This window comes from Agelaius tricolor, unplaced genomic scaffold, assembly GCF_023055355.1.
Source record: "Agelaius tricolor isolate 1412-34295 unplaced genomic scaffold, bAgeTri1.0.p SCAF_18, whole genome shotgun sequence".
In the NCBI taxonomy this organism is placed as follows: Eukaryota; Metazoa; Chordata; class Aves; order Passeriformes; family Icteridae; genus Agelaius; species Agelaius tricolor.
The window spans coordinates 11,005,507-11,016,963 of record NW_027269278.1 but is presented as its reverse complement, the minus strand read 5'-3'; the positions used below and the strand labels follow the sequence as shown (position 1 = coordinate 11,016,963).

General features: G+C 40.4%; 1 protein-coding gene across 4 annotated transcripts in view; it reads left to right on the top strand.

Annotated features, from left to right (window-relative positions):
- Window positions 1-11,457, top strand: part of FAM13B (family with sequence similarity 13 member B) — a 44,390-nt gene continuing 32,933 nt past the window's right edge. Inside the window, exons 1-2 of one of the 4 annotated variants that reach the window (XM_071443269.1) lie at window positions 1-284; window positions 10,464-10,630. The gene's annotated coding sequence lies outside the window, so the exon portion shown is untranslated. The remainder of the gene's footprint in view (window positions 285-10,463; window positions 10,631-11,457) is intronic. The other 3 variants (XM_071443267.1, XM_071443266.1, XM_071443268.1) reach the window with 3 other exon arrangements.

Sequence of the window (11,457 nt, the reverse complement as noted above, 5' to 3'; positions counted from 1 at the left end):
CTCTGCACCTGTCAGTCAGCGCGTCACTTCCGCCCGTCGCCGCCGCTGCCGTCGGGGACCCCCGCTCGCGGCTCGGAGCTCGGAGCGGCTGTGAGGGCACGGACGGCGTCGGCTCCGGCAGCGCGGCGGCCGCGGCACACGGCGCGGGCAGCGGCCGGCGGAGGAGGGCTGCGAGGAGAGCGGAGCGGCGAGGAGAGGCCCGCGCCGGCCCCCGGGGTAGGAAGAGGCGGAGGAACCTGCCGGTGGTGCTGAGGACGGCGGGGAGGGCGAGTCACCCGGCAACGGTGAGGGGCGCGGGGCGCATGCGCGGGGGTCCCCGCTCGGGCCGCTCGGTGTCACGTCAGGCTTCAGGAACCTTCTGGCACCGGCCCGAGCGGGGCGCGGGAACTTCCTCCTGCCCAGCCGCTGCAGCCGCGAGCTGTCAAGGGGCGGGAGCGTCCCCCAGGCTGGTGTCGGTGGGACCGTGCCGGCAGCGCTGACAGCCCGGCTCCTGCAGGAGTTGTGTGCCCAGGCTGCTCCCTCCTGGCACGGAGCGGCCGGGTGGCCCTGGCAGGGCGCGCTGACAGCCCCGGCCTCGCTCCCTGACAGCCCCGGCCTCGCTCCCTGACAGCCCGGTGGGTCCCCGAAGTTGGCACAAGGGCGGTCACTGAATCGCCTGGGTCACGAAGGCCGCGCTGGGTCGTGGGCTGAACGCGCCAGGCTGTGACCAAACGTATCTTCCGAGGGGTTTGCTGCTGTGGGTTTCCATTGTTCATGGAAGCTCCTTAGGGATTTGAATATTTCAGTGGAAATGTTTCTTGCTGTCGAAAAGTTGCTTTAATATGAGATGGCCCAGTGTCAGGGTGCTTCTTCAAGGTTTGGAAAAAAACAACAAAACCCGACAACAAAAAACCTCCCATCACATACTGCAATGCCAGCTTTTCATGCACAGCTCTCTTATTCTCAAGTTCCTTGGTCTGGCTGCATTTTAAGAAATTTGTACAAAATTTCTTACTGCTGCCAGGCTCAAGATGGGGAAAAGAGGTAACAGATGAAGAAAGTAAATACCACATTATAACTCTTGCCTGTTAAAAAAAAAGAAAGTGAATATATAAAAAACTACACAGTTGTTTATTTTTTTTTTTTGGCATGTGTTCCTGAATGTCCTCAGGGATGGAATTGTTAGTTTGTGAATTTAGAACAAATTGTTGAACTGGATTAGCGTTTAGGTTTGAAGTTTTAAACTGTCTTCCATACAGTTTAATCTGCAGTATAAAAAGAATAGAAAGCTGATTTGTTGGCCTATAGTATAAGCAGTTTAGCTATTTCGTTGGTTTTCTTTCTTTTTTTTACTGCTCATAACTAGTAAATTGCTGTATGTGGTCTTTGTTGCATAGACTTGAAGATGTTTAAGATCTCTTTTTAATCTTCTTTGTCTGTATTTTATACATTGTTTGGCTCCATAGGGATTCTTTCCTTGTCTCGACCATGTAACAATAAGAAATTAAATACCTCAATGTTTTGAAAGCATCAAACTGGAAATTTACAGTATTGTTTTAGAAAAATCAATCAAGTAGAGTGTCCCATGGTTACATTTAAGGAAGCTGACTCGGAGAGGCTCCTGGTAGCTTTTAATGCTTGCAGATTTTGACATGAACAACATGTCAAAATGTCCGAGTTTGGCAAATGATAGTTTTTATCTGCTCTGTGTTAGTTTGGGCACTTCGTTCTTGTGTTGCTTGGAACACTGGGGGATCTCCTTGCGCTCATTAAAAGACTTAATTTAACATTTGTCATGTGTGGCTCATACCCTGAGAGCCTGTGCAAGCAGTGAAGCATTGCTTTCTAATGGATATCATGGCATGTTTGCAAAAGCAGGTGAGGCTGGAGAAATATTCAGTGCGTTTGGAACAGACATCAGAAAGTTTTGAGTCCCTGCTTGCTGCGTGGGAAGGCTTTATGGGCTAGGATTTTTTCCTTTTCTAATACTCAGCCTTTTGATTTCTGCTCAAATGCTACAGCTGAGCAGTGATGTCCCTTTTCAGGGGGAAAGTAAGAAAAACCTGCCAAGTCTGAGGTGATTTTTCTTTTCGTTTGGATTTTTTATATTTTTGTGTGGTGGTTCTCTCTTTTCCCCATCCCCCACAAAAGAAGCTGTAGCTACATGGAAGAGGAAGTGATGTTGGTACAAGTTGTCCTTTAATTCTGTGCATAGCAGCAGGTTAACCTTACTGCCATATTAGCACACAAAAATCTAGTGGCCATTTAGGGGGGAGTGAATTAACTAGTGCAGGGCAATTCATCATTTCCATCTGTAAGGATGAAGGATGGCAAACTTTTTCAAGTCTTTTCCTTGCATTGCAGGCCTAGTTGTATATTTTTTGATCATTTCAGGTGTGAGGACTGTTATTTAAGAATGGAAAAGTAACATTTTACTCAAAACATATGAGGAGATACAGAACTGAAGGCATATTAAATCTTCTGTGAAGGGCTACAGAAGAGGGAGATTGTTACTTGTCATGCAGTTTGTAAAGTGATGGCTCTATCAGTTCTTCAGCAGAGGGGCTCTATGTCTCTTGTCAAAATTGGATTCAGGCAGAGAATACAAGAATTTTACATTGCTCCCTGGGAAGTTAGTATAATTGAGCAATTCAGTCTTGATGACTATTATTTTCTGTAAGGTGAGAGGTTTTACCTGCAAACATTTTGTTTGAGAATGACTAGCTGTCTGAAGGCTTGGTAAATTCAGATTTATCTTCACGGTTTGTACTGGCTTGATAGCCAGCTCTTGAGATTTGTGGGAGTTCTGTTGGTTCAAGTGATTTCTGTGGGTTATTGCACCCTAAAACATAATATATTGGTTACTGCATCTTCTACCAGGCTTTTTTTCTCTAGAGCTGGTTTGTTTTGAAGTCTTAAAAACATAGTTTAGAAGGTCAAAACCTGTTATGTTTGCAACATATGGGTGGAGTCATTCACTACAAGAAATGGGTAATATTTTGCAGGCCCATATTTTGATTAGTGAAAATAGTTCTATTGTGATATTAACAGTTCTACTCTTGTGGTCTTTCCCCTGTGAATGTGTGAAATCCTGTATGTTTGTCTTAAGAAAAAAAGAAAAATGTGCCATTTGAGCCTAAAATACAGATAGGGCTTTATGTTTGTGTTCAAACAGCTTGCAACAAAGACTCTGGTTGCAGAGGCTTTTTCCTATAGAGAGGTTTAAATGGTTTTTATTTTCTTTGCTGTTTGGACATTTCTAAGGACATTTGGGTGGGGCATCTGCTGGATCTGAGCCCTGGATCTGGTGGGAACCCTGCACTGATTGTCCAGGTTCCAGTGCCGCTGGCAGCTCTCCTCATGTGCCTCTTCTGTTCACTGTTCCCTGCAGTGTGTTAGGATTAAAATTTGTGCTCAGCTGTGTAGGATAATAATACATGGGCAAAACTGAAAAGGTGAGAGCTGGAATCTTATCAATGTGGTTCTTTCTTCCTTTATACCCTTTTTTTAAGTGTGTATGTTTGAAAGGTTTTCTCTCCTTTCTGCTGAACTTTACATTTAATGAAATCTTTTGTTGTCTTGGTACTCTAGAAATATAATCAGGTTAGTTAATTTTAGTCTGCAGTGTAACTCTTAACCTTGTGATTTCTTCAAATTTAGTCATAATCAAGTTTTGATGGGAGACCTCAGTACCAGACCCTCTTTTTTTTTTTTTCTTCTTCCTTCTTTCCTTCCCCATCTCTTGAAATCCAGAGAATCATTGCTGCAGCATTGAACTCTTCATTGAAATGTCTTTCCCCTGCACTGGGGTGCTGAGCCTGTCCTTTATTTTGGTGGCACGTGCTCAAGATTCTGACAGAGGCAGCGTTTGGGTAGCGAAGGGGCTGTGAACCATTTTGTGATCTGCTGAGTTCCAGTTTGTATTTCTGCTGACCTGTTTGGGAGGGGAGGAACAAACTGATGATAAATGTATGTAATAGGATAACTTATGTATAATGAATTAAGTGCATTATATATTTATAGTTTGCTTTTTTGGTGTCTCTGAGGTAGCTTGGCTTCTGTTCCAAAGTCTTTTTTAACAGCAGTGACAATTGTTCAACTGCTTTGGTTTTATAACGTGAAGCTCGCAAGTTGCATGGTTTTGCTGATAATTTCTTCCTGTCTGTTACTTTACTGTACTTTTATAATGCCATTGCACCGAGGTTCTGCATTATCTGATGCAGGGGCAGTGAGATTTGTGTGGCTGTGGAGTAGAGCTTTGCATTGGGGGGTGGCGAGTAGGATGAATATAATTAGCTGTTACACAAGATACAAAAGCCTTTTTATTTATTAACTACTGTTGTTAAGAGTGTGATGGGATCTGTGTGAGCAGGAAGTTTCTTTAGAATTCTGCACATGTGCATTGGCAGCAGCAGATGAGAGCAAATCTGGCAGTGTGTGGTGGTGGGTGTGAGGCACTGAGCAAACATCTACTTTTTCTGCTATCGCTGATGGTTTTATTTTCTTGCTACAATGTAGTTGGAGGATTATAAGTTGCTGTAATGCTGTTGAAAAGCCTTTGGATTTTATCTAGTAAGTGAATATAAAACATTATTTTTGCTTATCAAAACCAGCTAACATTTTGATGACCTCTCAGCTTGTTCTTTAAAAGTGTAGAATATTTTTGGGATGTTGCTTCAATCAGTCACTGTATTTGAGGTTTTTCTAATAGATAGGATCTGTCTCTCGTGAAGGTCCGTGAGCGATGAGCATTTTCAGAATATGCTCAGCTTCTGTCAACTGAAATTGTAGACCAAACTCTAATGATTGGAAAATAACTACTAATCAGTATTATAGTTTCTTGGCTTGTAAATAAATAAAAAAAACCCCACAAATTCCAAAATTATATTAGTTTTAGTTATATCTCTTCCAGAGGAGTTTTCATGAGGTGTTTTGTTCCTTTCTTGCCGACATAAAGGCTTAATTTAAATTGTTCTAATTTGTAAATTAGAAGGCTTGCTGCCACATTCCCAGGGAACAAAAATTGCATTAGAATTGCATTCCACTAAATCTTCTGTTGTATTTTTTGTGCTTCTACTTGCTGTGTCAGTAGAACCAGTATTTTGTCCGTTGAGTGCTTTTGGAGACTATCTCAGAAGTGCTGGTGGCAAACGATGGAGAATTTCTGCTTAGCAGCATTGAGGTTTAATGTGTGTGTGAATGCACATGTGAAGGCATCCACAGGCAAACTGCTCATTAATTGAAGAGCTGCTGTTCATGCTTCTGCTGACTCCTTTTTGATTGTGTGCAAAACTGCAGTGGGCTGGTTTCCTTCTGATTGCTCCTTAACCAGAAAGCAAACAGGGCAGTGAAGAGTTGGGAACCATAATGAGAAACAAAGGAAGCAGGAAAGTCACATCTGCTTGAGAAGAGATTTATTCTAACATGGATTCCTTCAAGACTACAAGTTAAATTTTGTAGTTATACCTAATTTCAAAACAGTATGCCTTAATGGGGATGGGGATTGTGTTCTTAAGACCAGCTTATTAAATTGAAAATAATAACTGAGCCAAATTTGCCAGTCTAGACTTGTGACTAAAATACTTCTTGATAGCTGATTTCGCTGAGCCAGAAAGAGGAAATCTTGCTTTAAGAGTCTATTTTAAGCTAATCTTGCTGGTTTTAAAACTTTTATTTTAAATAATTATTGTTTTGACTTTTCAAATGTATTAATGAGTACTTAAATGGGATTATTCTTTTTACATAGAGGATGTTCTGTGTCTGTTCAAGCACTGGCACATCTCTGCATGCATTTTACTGTTCTCTTGAGACAAATTTGTCCTTTTCTGTGTCTTGGGTTTGTGGTAGAGTTAGTGGGATTAATTTCCGTTTGTCTTTTGTATAAATTTACTGCAAGCCATGTCCCCTCCCCAGCCTGGCCATCTTTTCAATTTTGACTGGACTGTTTCAAACAAGCAAAATGCTCTGGTTTTACTTGTTAGCTGAGCAAAAGCTGAAAATCAGACGAGGAAAAAGCTCTTTTGTCCAAAAGCACTTCATCCATTGGGAATGCTCACAGTAATTTGAGTATATACAAATGGCATGAAAATCAGTCCATGCTAATTGTTACAAAATTCAGTTTCCTTTTAACTCAGCAGAACTTCAGAGTGAGATGGAGAGTGCTGCTTGCCGTTTTTGGAGACAGAGGGAAGCGTAGCTCAGCAGTGGCTCCGCAGTGAGCTGGGACTCGGGAGGCTCCCAGGGAAGGCTCCGTGCTCCTGCCCTCGCCTGGCAGCTGCCTCTGGGTGATGTCATGGGGACACGATTGCATGAGGAGAGCTCCTGGGATTCCAGCTTGGAATCTGGGGCTTCAGTTTTGGCCATCGTTTAGAAATTCTTCTTAGAAAATCTGTTTAGAATTTGATCATTTCCAACTTAGCCAAAAAATCAATTATTTATTTGGATTTAACAGTTATGTTTGCTGTAGGCATCCAGGGGGACATCACAGGTTTTGTCTAGCTGTAAGTCATATAAGTAAACATAATACATTATTTTTCTTCATCAAATATAGAGGAAGAAACCAAAAACTTTGAGACTCTAATGTTTTTGTGGAATTTTCTTTGTAAATCATTGTTGCAGCCAAGGAGCATTGATCTCTTTGCACTGGAGGATGTGTGTGTGATCTGTTAGGACCTGGTTTGCAGGCATGTGATGGTTCACAGGGTCACAGCTCTGTGGGCTGAAAAAGCCAAAAACTTGAGGTGTGTTTCCTGAGAAGCTGGGACAGGCCATTTTGTTGCTTTTTTCCCTATCTAAAAATCTTAATTTTTACTTTTATGTATTAAAAAAAAAATATTCACTGGTGATGTTTGCTAATGCCACGAAATAATATATTAAACCAGAGCAAAACAGCAGTCAGTGTTAGCTTTGGGTTTGTTTCAGAGACTTATGACTTTCCTGCTACATAAAATGAGCAAATAAAGGAATTGCTTAAATAGTTGAGACTTGTGGCAGACATTGGACACGCAGAATTAATGTTTTCATTCCTATGGCACAGTTTCAGTTTGCAGCCTTTCTTTGTTTATTTTTGCTTGTTGCTTCATTCCTTTGTTTTAAAGAAAGGTGCTGGATCCCTAAGGACTTTAATTTAAAATGATGCCCATACAATATTTGTACTTCAGTCATTAATGTAAAGCTGAACTCAATGTAAGTCTAAATTTCCGTGTGTATTCCTCAAATATTAACAGTTAGCCATGTATTCTGTGGGGTTTTTAGTGGCATTTCATGTGTGGGTGTAAATTCTTCTCCAGTTGCCAAGATAAGTGAATGCTATTATGATGGCAAAATGAAGCTCATGGTGCTGTTTTCCCAGCAGACTCGATGAAGAACTTGCCTTAATTAAAAAAAGCAACCCAAAATTTTTTCAATAACGCCAGAGAGCACTGAAATCCACAATACAAAACAAAACTCTGTTTTACCCTCATTTAAGATGCTTGGGCTCAACATGTTGCAAAGGACATAGTAAGTTGTTTTCAGTCTCTTGTAAAATTGTGGTGTAATATGTGGTTATAATAAGATGTATTTTTACTTTCCTGCATTTATGTTTTGTAGAACATGATTGTAGCTTAAGGATGTTTTTAAATGTTTGTAGTAACAAGGAGGGGAAGTAGATTGAAAAAAATGCAAGCAGAATGTTTATAATTAAACTCAAGCTAGGTAGTTTGCTTTTGTGTGGGTTTTTTTTTTAGTTGCTGGTTTTTTGTCTTTTTTTTGATACAACTTGTGAAGCATTTAGGTTCTGGAATTACGAGGGAGAAGCATGTGCTCAAAAGGATCAGGATAATATGGGCAAAAGAAGAAGGAGTTGACTCAATGGGTTAGCTCCTGTTTCCTCAGTTGTTTGACTGGGGCAAAAAAAAAATATTAAACAACTCCACAGCATTGCTTAGAATTTGTAAAAGACTCTGGAAATAATCCTGAAGGTTCCATGTCCTGTCCTAGTTCTCATGTGTGTCTGCAGTGACGTGCTGCACTTCCTGAGTCATGGGAGGGCAAGCAGGAAAGCTTCTGATCCATAGAAAAAGGGGAGATAAAATGCTTAATTATTAACAGTTTTTTACAATGTTGGAAATAGCAGGAAGTAAAACTTGCTGAAATAACTTGAATAACTTTCAGAGTTTCTAGCTCTTTCTAGATTTGGTACATGTCAGATTAATTGTATCACAGCCTGTGGAGATACCAAAGCCTGAACTAAAAGGGAAAAGACTGAAATGCTCTGAAAATAGATTGTTGTGTATAATGATATATTGAAATCTGTGTGTCTGAGAAGGTGAAAATGAGGCTTTCACTAATTTTTCTAGGTGATAATAAGCCATATAAAGCTTTCTTCAAAGTGTAAACCTGGCTTGTAAATCCGGTTTTGCTCTAACAATGAGACAGCCAGGCTGTTTCAGCTTCATTCTTCCCTTGCCAAGCCAGTTAAAATAGAAGTTTCTATTATTTTTCTTTTTTTCATGCCTCTTGAATGAAATTAATATTCAGACAGCCTGTTCATCTGCTGCACCTGGCAAAAGTGGCTGAGCTTTCATGTCACTGAACTGAGCACGAAGTTGCCTCTGCTGAGAAGGCTGGGCTGCAAGATTGTTCATTTGGTGCAGAATTATAAAGAAGTGGTTACTTCTGATTTGGTCATTTTATGAGGTGATGTTTGTTTTGAAGGTTTGCTTGTTGGTTGTAGTAAGTCAGCCTGAAGCATTGGGCAGGTCCATCAAAGGTTGTCTCCCAGCTGCCCTTAACCCCACAGCTGCCAGTGTGAGGCTTTCTGTTCATTGTGGGCAAGCTGACTTTGGTAGAGCTTGAGAAAATAGACTGTGTGCAACTTCATACTTTAAATTTTGCTTGATATGTTTGGATTGATTGAAATCTACTTACATGCAAAGATTATGTTGACTTTCACTTAAAATACCAGAACAATAAGAAAAATGGCTGTTCAAGTCCTCCATAAATTCGAAGGGGGTCATGAATTGCAACTGCTTCATGGTTGGAATCTGGTAGGAGAATTTGCAGTAACAGATTTGAATATGATATGGTGAAAAAAAAAAAAGTATTGACTAGAATATAACCCTTCATTTTCTGTTGTCAGCTCACCTGGAGTCCTGATCTCAGACCAGGATTCACTTGTGTGAGGCTTAAGAGATTTACAGCCTGTGTGTAATACAAGACAATTTAAACACTTCTAAGCCTGAAATATTTTTTCCTCTAGGCCTCAATGCAAGAAAATGCTGAGGAGGTGGAAGCAATCTTATGTAGAGATTATGACCAACTCCCTTAGCACATGGATGCAGTTTGGGGAGGGTTGAGAGCAGCAAAACTGCTCTATTCAAACTACTGAGAGTACTCTGGGCTCCTGTTGTGATAGGTAATGAATGGTCTGGCATTTTGGTACTGAAAGCTGAGGGCTTGGTTGTCAGGAATTTGCAAGTGAAGATAAAGTTTATTTGTCCTGATGTGGAACAGAAGCAGGAGCTGTGGGAGAACAAAGGGAGGGAAGGTACTTGTCTCCAGGCTGTCATATCAATCTCCAGTTATGAAACAAAAGGTTTCAGTGAATTTTTTTAAGCTGGGGAAAGCCTGTTTGTTATCTGGTTTTGGTGATGAGTGTTGTGGTTATGTGCATGTCACAAGCTTGTTTTGCCCAATCACAGTCACTTGAGTTTATTTAGAGCAGGCAGGGGGGAGATCAAGGGGCTGGTTTGAATCTTTGACTGATTCTGGGCATTACATTGGCTGCACTGTGCCATAAATTTTTAATACCACAGAAAATCAGAAAGATTTACTGTGGTTTGTAGGTATTTTGAGAGCTGACAACATGAAAAATGTCCAGATAATCTAGATTCTAAATAAAAGGTGGCAAAAATGTGGGTGGTTGTATGGAACTGACATGGGGGAAGTTGCTTCCTGTATCCAGAGCTGATGATCACTTGGACTTTGAACTGGCAGTTAGGACACGTAGTAACTTCCTAGAAAGGATGGTCAGTACCATCAAAAACTGGTTGACTGTAAAGGTTCCTCAGTTAGGACTTTGGTTTTGCTCTTGCTGTTTAAAGATGTTGTATTAGACCAGTGCCTGAGATCCTTCTAAAAATTTCATAGCCAGTAAATATTTTAGCATGGTAGGTACTTTAAAACACTCTGTGTAACCTACTTAACTCTCCTTGATTCTTTGGAAGAGGATTGAATGAGTCTGCAAATTATTTCATAATTGTTAAGACTTAGATGTCCAGTGCTAGGTTTCACTTCAGATTTGGTTAACTCATAAATGAAAAGAGGGTTTGCTGTTTTAGGGGCTCTCTCATAAGCTGTGCTAATGTGGTCTTTATGCTTTCTTGTTCAGAACAAGAAACTGATGATTTGACAAGAATTCCTCTAACGTGATGTTTGGATTCCTGACTGAGTTTAAAACTGTTGAAAACTTTATGATCTAATAATATTTTCCTTCTTTTCAGATTAACTGCTGAAGTACTGATCGAGTTCTGCTATTCTTCAATGAGGAACTACAGGCTGATCTTTTGCCATAATCTTAAACAACCATAAATGACAGAAGAATGCTTGGTCAGTGAGGGCAGCTGGCGCAGAAAGCGTTTTTCAAACTCGGCTGTTTAAGTACTCTGAGGTGGGTTCCTTAACTTATTTTGCTGGGGAAAAAAGAAAAGAAAAGCAAGTGTGAATTTCAGAATGTCTAATCTATTAGAATTTACCTCTTGGTAAACAGAGAATTTTAGTTTGGTTGCAGTGCTTTGACTAACAGCATATACTTGTTCTGTGTGCCAGCTTCTGTCAAAGTGACTGCTGGCATTTAAACAAGTATGTTTTCTTTTCTTTTTATTAGTTATTTTGAAAGGACAGTTTTTTCTTTCCTAGAAGAAATATTTTGGTTTTGACAGGATTACAGCCTGACTGACTTATACTGCCCTTTGTTACTGATCTAGATCCTTTATCAAGCAAAGACTTGCAAGTGAAGCTCGAGCTCCGGCATGATAGAATGGTATCCCTGAGCATCTAGAAACTAGCTTTAGGTGTTTTCTGTTCAGTAAAAAACATAATTTGATTCAGGTGTTGAAAGCTTTATTATATAGACCAGAAAAGGCCAAGTATATTTTAAAATTATTACAGCTCAGTTGAGTATCACAAAATACTTAATCATTTCATATAATTGAAACTTAGGGTTTTGGTTTGAATCCACTGGTTTCATTTCCTGTTGAGAGGCTTTTGTATTGAGTTCTGAAAGCTTGGCTACTAAATACTGTCAGAAAAAGTACTGAGGAATCTACCAAAATACCTTAGAACTTAATTAGAAATGTGGTAACTAGAATTTTCTGCATTTTCCTTGCTGCTATATATGTTCTTCTCAGTCCTCTGTTGAGGGTTGGACAGAACACCTCAGTGGTAGTCATTTATTGATTTGGCTGTGTTTGGAGTCATTACAGAGCTGTCCATTAA